Source organism: Triticum aestivum, chromosome 7B (genome assembly GCF_018294505.1).
Source record: "Triticum aestivum cultivar Chinese Spring chromosome 7B, IWGSC CS RefSeq v2.1, whole genome shotgun sequence".
NCBI classification, from domain to species: domain Eukaryota; kingdom Viridiplantae; phylum Streptophyta; class Magnoliopsida; order Poales; family Poaceae; genus Triticum; species Triticum aestivum.
In genome coordinates this window covers 198,504,969-198,513,322 of record NC_057813.1, presented here as the reverse complement: position 1 = coordinate 198,513,322, position 8,354 = coordinate 198,504,969, and positions in this window count along the sequence as shown.

The following is an 8,354-nucleotide window of genomic DNA, read 5'->3' as shown; positions in this document are numbered from 1 at the left end:
CGGACCTCGGCAGCCTCCAGGGCTCCATTGACGATATCAGCGACCTCATCGCATCCCCTCGAGGCACGTCCGCCTACATGAACATGAACTTCTCCAACTGGAGCCAAGTGTGGGCTCCTGACCATCCGCCATAATGATCTCATCGGTTTGGGCTTGCAAAAGCCTAAGCTTGGGGAGGTTATCACCACTTCTACATCAAGATGTGGTGGTATTTGAATAAATTGTAATAATGTTGTACTTAAGCTCGGGGAGCTTCAAAAGACTCGTGTTCGTTTGTTCCAACACTTTGGTTTTATTTGCTTTTGATTTTGATTTTTAGTTTTCCTTTGCGATATTTGTTTGCAATTTAGTTTTCAAACCCCCCAAAAAATAGAATAAGCTTCACTTTGCTCTTGTTCTGAAAGTGCGTTATATCGACTAGAGGGGGGGTGAATAGGCGATTTTTATGAATTCTTCACTGAGGAATTTGCTGGTGAGGAAATTCCTAAATGAAGAACTACTTGTAGCAGACCAAGTACTCAAAAATAAGCATAGCAGAACACACGCATAGTCATCATGATGAAATAAAGACAAGCACAGAGTACAGAAAGTGTAAGCACAGTGTCGGTGTCAAAACCGGCGGATCTCGGGTAGGGGGTCCAGAACTGTGCGTCTAGGGGATGGTAACAGGAGACAAGGGACACGATGTTTTACCCAGGTTCGGGCCCTCTTGATGGAGGTAAAACCCTACGTCCTGCTTGATTGATATTGATGATGTGTGTATTACAAGAGTAGATCTACCACGAGATCAAGGAGGCTAAACCCTAGAAGCTAGCCTATGGTATGATTGTTGTTCGTCCTACGGACTAAAGCCATCCGGTTTATATAGACACTGGAGAGGGCTAGGGTTACACAGAGTCGGTTACAAGGGTAGGAGATCTACATATCCGTATTGCCAAGCTTGCCTTACACGCCAAGGAAAGTCCCATCCGGACACGGGACGAAGTCCTCAATCTTGTATCTTCATAGTCTTGGAGTCCGGCCGATGATGATAGTTCGGCTATCCGGACACCCCCTAGTCCAGGACTCCCTCAGTAGCCCCTGAACCAGGCTTCAATGACGACGAGTCCGGCGCGCATATTGTCTTCGGCATTGCAAGGCGGGTTCCTCCTCCGAATAATTTATAGAAGATTGTGAACACCAGGATAGTGTCCGGCTCTGCAAAATAAATTCCACATACCACCGTAGAGAGAATAATATCTACACAAGTTCAATCTGCTAACGTATTTTGTGGCGTGACGTCATACCACTACCAAGCCTTTACTAGAATCATTTTTATTGTACCACCTCAGCGCGTTTAGCGAAGCGGTTTCCTTGGCACGTCTTGTCGAAGCAGAGATCGTGTTCCCCTTATTCCGGGATTCCCATCAATACGGACGTGGGTAACCCAACTGCGCCCGTTGCCACACCCCTCCATCGAAGGCGGGTTCCAAACGGTCACGGGGACGGCTCTTGGTATTCTCCCTCTTTATAATGAGACCAAGGCCCGTTCTTTTTCTTCAATCCTCAATTGAATCCGTTCCTCGCCCCAAGTTCCAACACCCCGGGCTCTAGATTCGGGTACTTTCGACCTTCGACAATGCCCGGCTCCGACCTACGAGGCCGGCGGATGCCCTCCTCCGTCACGGAAGAGGACATGCTAAAGCTGAGAGATGCCAGGTACTTAACCTACGAGATTTCGCATAGGTTGCCTGCCCGAGGGCAAGTTATTCCTACTCCCGAGCCCGGCGAGAGCGTCGTGTTCGTGTCTCACCTCCGTCGGGGTTTAGGCTTCCCGATGGATCCCTTCGCGAGGGGGCTCATGTTTTACTATGGGCTGAAATTCCATGACTTGGCTCCGGAGTCCATCCTCCACATCTCATCATTCATTGTCGTCTGTGAAACCTTCCTCCGCACTACCCCTCACTTATGCTTGTGGCTCAAAACCTTCAACGTGGAGCCGAAGATGATTGAGGGGCGTCAGGCAGAGTACGGCGGGGCAGTTATAAGCAAGAGGGCCGATGCTCCATGGCCCGAGGGCTCTTTTCAGGAGGAGCTCGGCTTGTGGCAACAGGAGTGGTTCTATATCACTGCTGCCAGGGGCAGCAGGCAGAGGCCGCCGCCCGCCTTTCGCTCGGGCCCTCCACAACGGCTGACGTCATGGGTCAACAAGGGGCTTGAGTGGGGGCCGTCCAAAGACGTACCCCTGTTGCAGGACCGGATTCGAGGCCTCCAAGAAAGGGAGATCAATCTGGTCATAGTGGCACAGGTTATGCTGATTCGGCGCCTTCTGCCCTGCAAACGTCGCCCCCTTCGCCTGTGGGAATTTAATCCGGAGGGGCCACGAGCTCTCCAACACTTTATGGGTTTGACACCCGCGGAGATGTACAAATTGTTCTTCGGATCGCAAGAGATGCGTCCGGACTTGACCGAGGATGCTGGCCTAAGCTACAATCGCCCGGATACTCAAGTAAGTAGCCCTGTGTCCGGACATATCGTCCATTTATTTATCATGGGTTTGCCTTTTAACCAGCTATCCCTTGGACAGGAGTGGATAGCGCAAGCAAAACTGATACGGTGTCCGGCCCCCCTCCCTGAGACCACGCCGGATCCCATGTTAATCCAAATGTTGGAGGTTGCACCTTCGGAGGAGGGCGAAGGGGGGCACAGGGAAACTACCACCTCTGCCAAGGAGGCTTTCAGTAAGGGGGGAATCGAGAATTCCTCCTTCCAGGGGGAGAAGAGGAACGCTTCCGAAGACCCGGAGGCCAAGGCCTCAAAGCGGGGAAAGAAATCTGCACCGGAAGGTCCTGTGCCGGGAAGAGCCCCGGCCGCGCCGTCTCCCCAGAGGAACAGCCCTCCAGCGAGCCGTAAGTAAAAAAGGGGGAATTTTGTAATAGGGGGCACCCATACTTTATTTCTAAGGGTAACCGAAGTTTTCACCTTGTAGTTCGGATCTCAGCCCATCTGAGCAGAGCTCATCTTCGGGGGACCTTCGTCCGGAGATGATGGAGAGCGAAACGCCTCCATCTGCCGCCCCGTCGGGCGGGGCGGACGACCCTGAGGTGTCGTCATGGAGGGTCTCCCCGAGTCCAGCGGGGCCGGGGAGTTTGGCACCCACTGGAGTACGGCCGGTGGAGCTGCAGGATTTGCTCAAGAGGGCGTCTATCTCAGAAGATCACCACACATTAATGAGCATGGTGATTGAAAGGATCTCATCCGCCGAGAGCGGGTTGTATGAGGCCGTCGGAAGTTTGCTGACGGGGTTTGAGGTACCTAAAAAATGACATACCTTTTGACAGTTTTGCACATGGAGTGCGCCCTGTATAGATAGTAGCCCCTGAAACTTGGTATGCTGTCGAAAGCGACAGCGTGCCGAGGATCATAATCTCAGTTATAGAATGTCACCTTTCCTATGCAGGTGGCGGAACGTTCGGTGGCCAGCCGGACTGATGGAGTTGCCGAGCTGAAGAGGCAACTCGACGTTGCGGATGCGGACATCGCGCTGGTCAATAAACGACTTAATGAGTCACAAGGTAGGTGGTTGCTCCGCGGTCGCCTAGTAAGGGAGCTGATGCCCGTTCCTTACAACTTGTATGCTTGATGAAGATGGTGCCGCTGCTGTGGAAGACCTTCAAGCAGAGCTTGCTCGAGCCAAGGAGCAAGCCAGGAAAAGTGATGCAGCTGCCTCGAAGGCAGCGGAAGAGCTAAAAGCCGAAAAGGCCGCTCACTGCCGAAGTAGGGAGGAGATGGCCGGAATGGACGTGAAATTAAAAGATGCTACCGACTGCTATGAGGTTCTTGAAAGAGAACGCCGAGCGGAGCAAGAGGACCTGAAGAAGGCCGCCGCCGAAGCCAAGGATGCCCGTAGTGCGATGCGGGCTATGAAGGAGGAACTGCGTCAGGCCGGAGACATTGCGGCTAGAAAGCCCTTTCTGCTGCGTAGGAAGTTCACGGATCCGAAGTATGCTCAGTTGGGCAGATTGTGTGGTGCGGAGGATCCTTATCTGGATTTGGCGGCGAGTGCGGCGGACGCAGTCGTGCACTTCCAAAGCCAGAAGGATCACGAAATGGAAGAGCTTTTCTGGTCTCAATTCCATAGTCCGGAGCGTCCACTTCCGTTGAGTGATCGGCTGGCTGAGTGGGTTGAGCTGAATAGATTGTCCGGACTTGCCATGACGGATGTGGTCGCTCATCTGTGGCCGGAAAGGACCAAGCCTGAGAGTTATTTTGGCTTGTTGCAGCAATTCCTTGGGGCGGTGCCGCATATCGAGGCGATGAAGCGGTCGACATGCATAGAGGGTGCACGGATGGCTCTCGCCCGTGTTAAGACATACTGGGCGGAGATGGATGCCACCGATGTTGCATCCCGGGGTTCGGACAAAGCCGATTACCCGCCGAGCACTATTTTGAGGAAGTCGTACACGGCGCTCGTTTAATAGAGTCGTAGTGCTCGAAAGATGTTATGTTTAAATGACATGTATGATTTCTGAGATCATGTTTATAATGTAACGGCTTTTTATACTTGTGCGTTCAAGTATTAAACTATCTCCTGTGCGGCCGTATATGTATGGATAACCTGAAAGATGGCAGTCTTTGGCTTCAGCCCCCACGCACATGGTGCGGGGGTGTTTGCAAAAAAAAGCGCTTTTTCACACTTAATCCAACGTCTTGGTTCTTTGAAGGAGGTGATAGCATAGCAAACTAGGCAACCGGACTATAATGCTTTATCACTTTCACTTAGCCATAGGAGCTCGATGGTGGGGCTACTATATAGCCCCTAGAGGCACCGCGCTCTCTGAACTCGGGGCGCGTATGTGCCTGACCGGGAAGCGGTCCTTCGTCAAAGCGGAGGAATTCTAAACATTCTAGTAGTCGGTCAAGTGGTTGACCAGTCTCTCGCTATATCATGACAGTCAGTTTTCGGCTTTCTCTACTGAGGTGCTCGCCGGGCCTAATCGGGGCACAATCGCAGTAGTTCTCCTGGTGCCGCGTTAGCCGATGGAGCGGAACGTAAGGCAGCAAAACACAGGAGCCGGGCAAACCCAACATTTGACCAAAGACATGATTCGGAGCTGATGCATATAAGGCCTAACTCGAGACGCCGAACACTCCCTGAGGTATTCGGTCTTTATGATACCGGGCAGAACAATGCCCTAAGCCCCTATTCTCCAGGTACGGGCGGGAACTTCTGATGCGGCCGATGCCAAAACGCGAGCCTCCTCCTCGGTTATGGTAGGAAACCGGGGGATGTGTATCAACAAGAGACAGTAAGAAAGGTTTACGCAGGGTCTTAATCTGAAAAGAATCCTTGCAACGGGTCCCTGCTGCACGTCTGTGCCTGTGTCTCCGTTGTGTTTTATCCTGGACGGGTGTAGCACGTGCTTCATCTGTAAAAGAGAAGAACTTAGTTTGAAAAAATATCGTGCAAAAGATGTATTTAAAATAAAGTATGATTTGGAAGATGAATAAAGTTGAGCTTTATTGGCTCTCATTGTTTATACGTGCGGCCCCTTGTAAAGAGGTATGCGGCTGGGAAGCCCCTTGTTTATTTACGCCGGACTCGCCTAACTGTGTCCGAGGTCTGAATGACCTGTTTTTAGGGGCTTTGACCTGCAAGGTCGGATTAGTGTGTGGCTGTCAAGGCAGTCTCACGTTTTCCGTGGTCGAGGAACACTCGGAGTTACCCTTTAATGATATTATGCCGCGTGGACCGGGCATTTTAAGCGTAAGAGACGCGTAATGCGGTATTGCGTTAAAGCGGGCGAAAGCTTCGCGTCCCAGTAGTGCTTGATGGCCACTTTTGAATGGGGCGATATGGAAAATGAGCTTTTCGCGATGGAGGTTGTCGGATGAACCGAACACAACCTCCAGTAGTACGGCGCCTGTACAATTGGCGTAAAGGCCTGGCGTCACTCCTTTGAAGGAAGTGCTGCTATGGCAAATTTTGGTAGGGTCTATCCCCATTCTGCGGATGGTGTCCTGGTATAGCAGGTTTATATCACTGCCGCCGTCCATTAGGACTTGTGTGAATTGTAGTCCGTTGATTATGGGATCCAATACCAAAGCAGTCCCTCCTGCATTTCGAACACTTCTGGAGTAATCCTGATGGTCGAAAGTGATTGGGTTAAACATCCAATTTCGGGATTCCGCTGGGGTGGACCGTGCGGCGCGTGTTTTAGCAGGTGCCGCACTATTTTTCCTTGTTATCACATGAAGTGAGTTTACTATTTTGACTTCTAGTGGGAAAGTCTTCTGTTTTCCGGCGTGCTGCTTGTGGGGTTCGTCGTCTTCGCTTGGTGTGTCGAGCCCCTTGTGTTCGGCGTTAAGTCGGCCGGACTATTTGAAGACCCAACAATCTCTGTGGGTATGGTTTGCAGGCTTCCCGGGGGTACTATGGATTTGACATATCCTATCCAGGATTTTATTTAGGTTGGATAGCTCATCACTGTTGTCCTTAAGAGGCAGTGTTTTATTATTCGGCCGAGAGCTTTTGAACCCGGCGTTGACCGCCATGCTATTTGGGCCATTTTCCTTATTCCGGCGCTGATCTTTTCTGCGTCGTGATTTTCCATTTCCATCCCTGACCTCGGATGTACTGGGGTCGCTGGTGCTGCATCTTGCCAGCCAACTATCTTCCCCCGCGTAAAAGCGGGTCATGAGGCTTGTTAGTGCGGCCATTGTTCTTGGTTTTTCCTGGCCAAGGTGTCTGGCGAGCCATTCGTCTCGGACGTTGTGCTTAAAGGTTGCTAAGGCTTCGGCATCTGGACAGTCAACTATTTGGTTCTTTTTGGTGAGGAACTTGTTCCAGAATTTGCGTGCTGACTCTCCGGGCTGTTGAGTTATGTGACTTAAATCGTCTGCATCCGGAGGGCGGACATAAGTCCCTGAAAATTTGCTCGAAACGCATCCTCGAGCTCTTCCCAACTTCCAATGGTATTTTCTGGGAGGCTTTTGAGCCAATGCCGAGCTGGCCCTTTGAGCTTGAGGGGTAGGTATTTTATGGCATGGAGATCGTCTCCTCTGGCCATATGTATGTGTAGGATATAATCCTCAATCCAGACTCCGGGGTCTGTTGTTCCGTCATATGCCTCTATGTTTACGGGTTTGAATCCCGTTGGAAATTCATGATCCAGTACCTCGTCGGTGAAACATAGTGGGTGTGCGGCGCCCCTGTATTTGGGTGTGCCGTTGTCTTCAATCACTCGGCGGGTTGTGTTGCTTCCTGGAGTCTTCCTTTTTGGCCCATAGATGGACCTGACCGGGTCATCCTTTTTGCGAGGATCTTTATGTGGATCGTGTGCCGGCTTGTGTGCGGCGCCCCTTGCCGCTCTTAGCCTGTCATCTGGTCGTCTATCCAGCCAGGCGGCCTCTTTCTTTTTTGACTGTGGGGGCTCTACGGCCTCCTCATCAAATTCGGGCAACATCTTGCGCTTCAGGTAGCTCTTTGCCTGGTGACTAGCGCCATATTTATCGGCGGTATTGAGTGCTTTGCTCCATCTCATTCTGAGTGCGTCCTCCGCTGTTTTGAGCTTCCACTTTTGCTTCTTCAAACTTCTTGCAGTGGCGACGAGCCTTTTATGAAGGTTCTTATGCTCCGGTGATGTGTTCGGCGTGAGATCGTCTAGGCTCTTGTTTTCACCGGGGATGGGTTGCTTGTCCAGTTCATCCTGTTCGGATGGTTGCTTGGTGGCATGTTCGCCATCCACTGCTTCGCCCTGCTCTAGGACCGGGTCAGTATGGGTGCCGTTTTTATCGAGGCGGGACTTCGGGCGGTGCTTGCGTCGCCGTTTTGGTTGTTTATTGGGGGAGTTGTCCTTCGCCACGTCCCGTTGTTCCTCGTTATCGCTTCCTTTTGGTGTATCCACCATGTATACGTCGTGAGTTGGGGTGGCTTTCCAGTGCCCAGTAGGCGCTGGTTCTTGGTCGTCTCCGGCATCGTCGTCCATACCGTCGATGTCTTCGGAGTCGAAGTCTAGCATGTCAGTTAGATCATCGACAGTGGCTACTAAGTGGGTGGTGGGTGGGCTTTGAATCTCTTCGTCGTCCGCATCCCAACCATCCTGACCGCAGTCCGGCCAGGGCTCTCCTAATAATGAGAGACACTTTAGCAAACTCAAGATGTCGCCGAAAGGTGAGTGTTGAAAGATGTCCGCAGCGGTGAACTCCATGATCGGCGCCCAATTGGATTTGATTGGAGGGGCGCGGGAGGTTCGGAGTCCGGCAAGGAGTCTGGCACCTCGGAGTCACAAGCTTCATGAGGGACAAGGTCAGTGTTCGGCTCTATCGCCATAGAGGTTGCAGCCCCCGAGGCGGTGTCTAGCCACCCGTCCTCG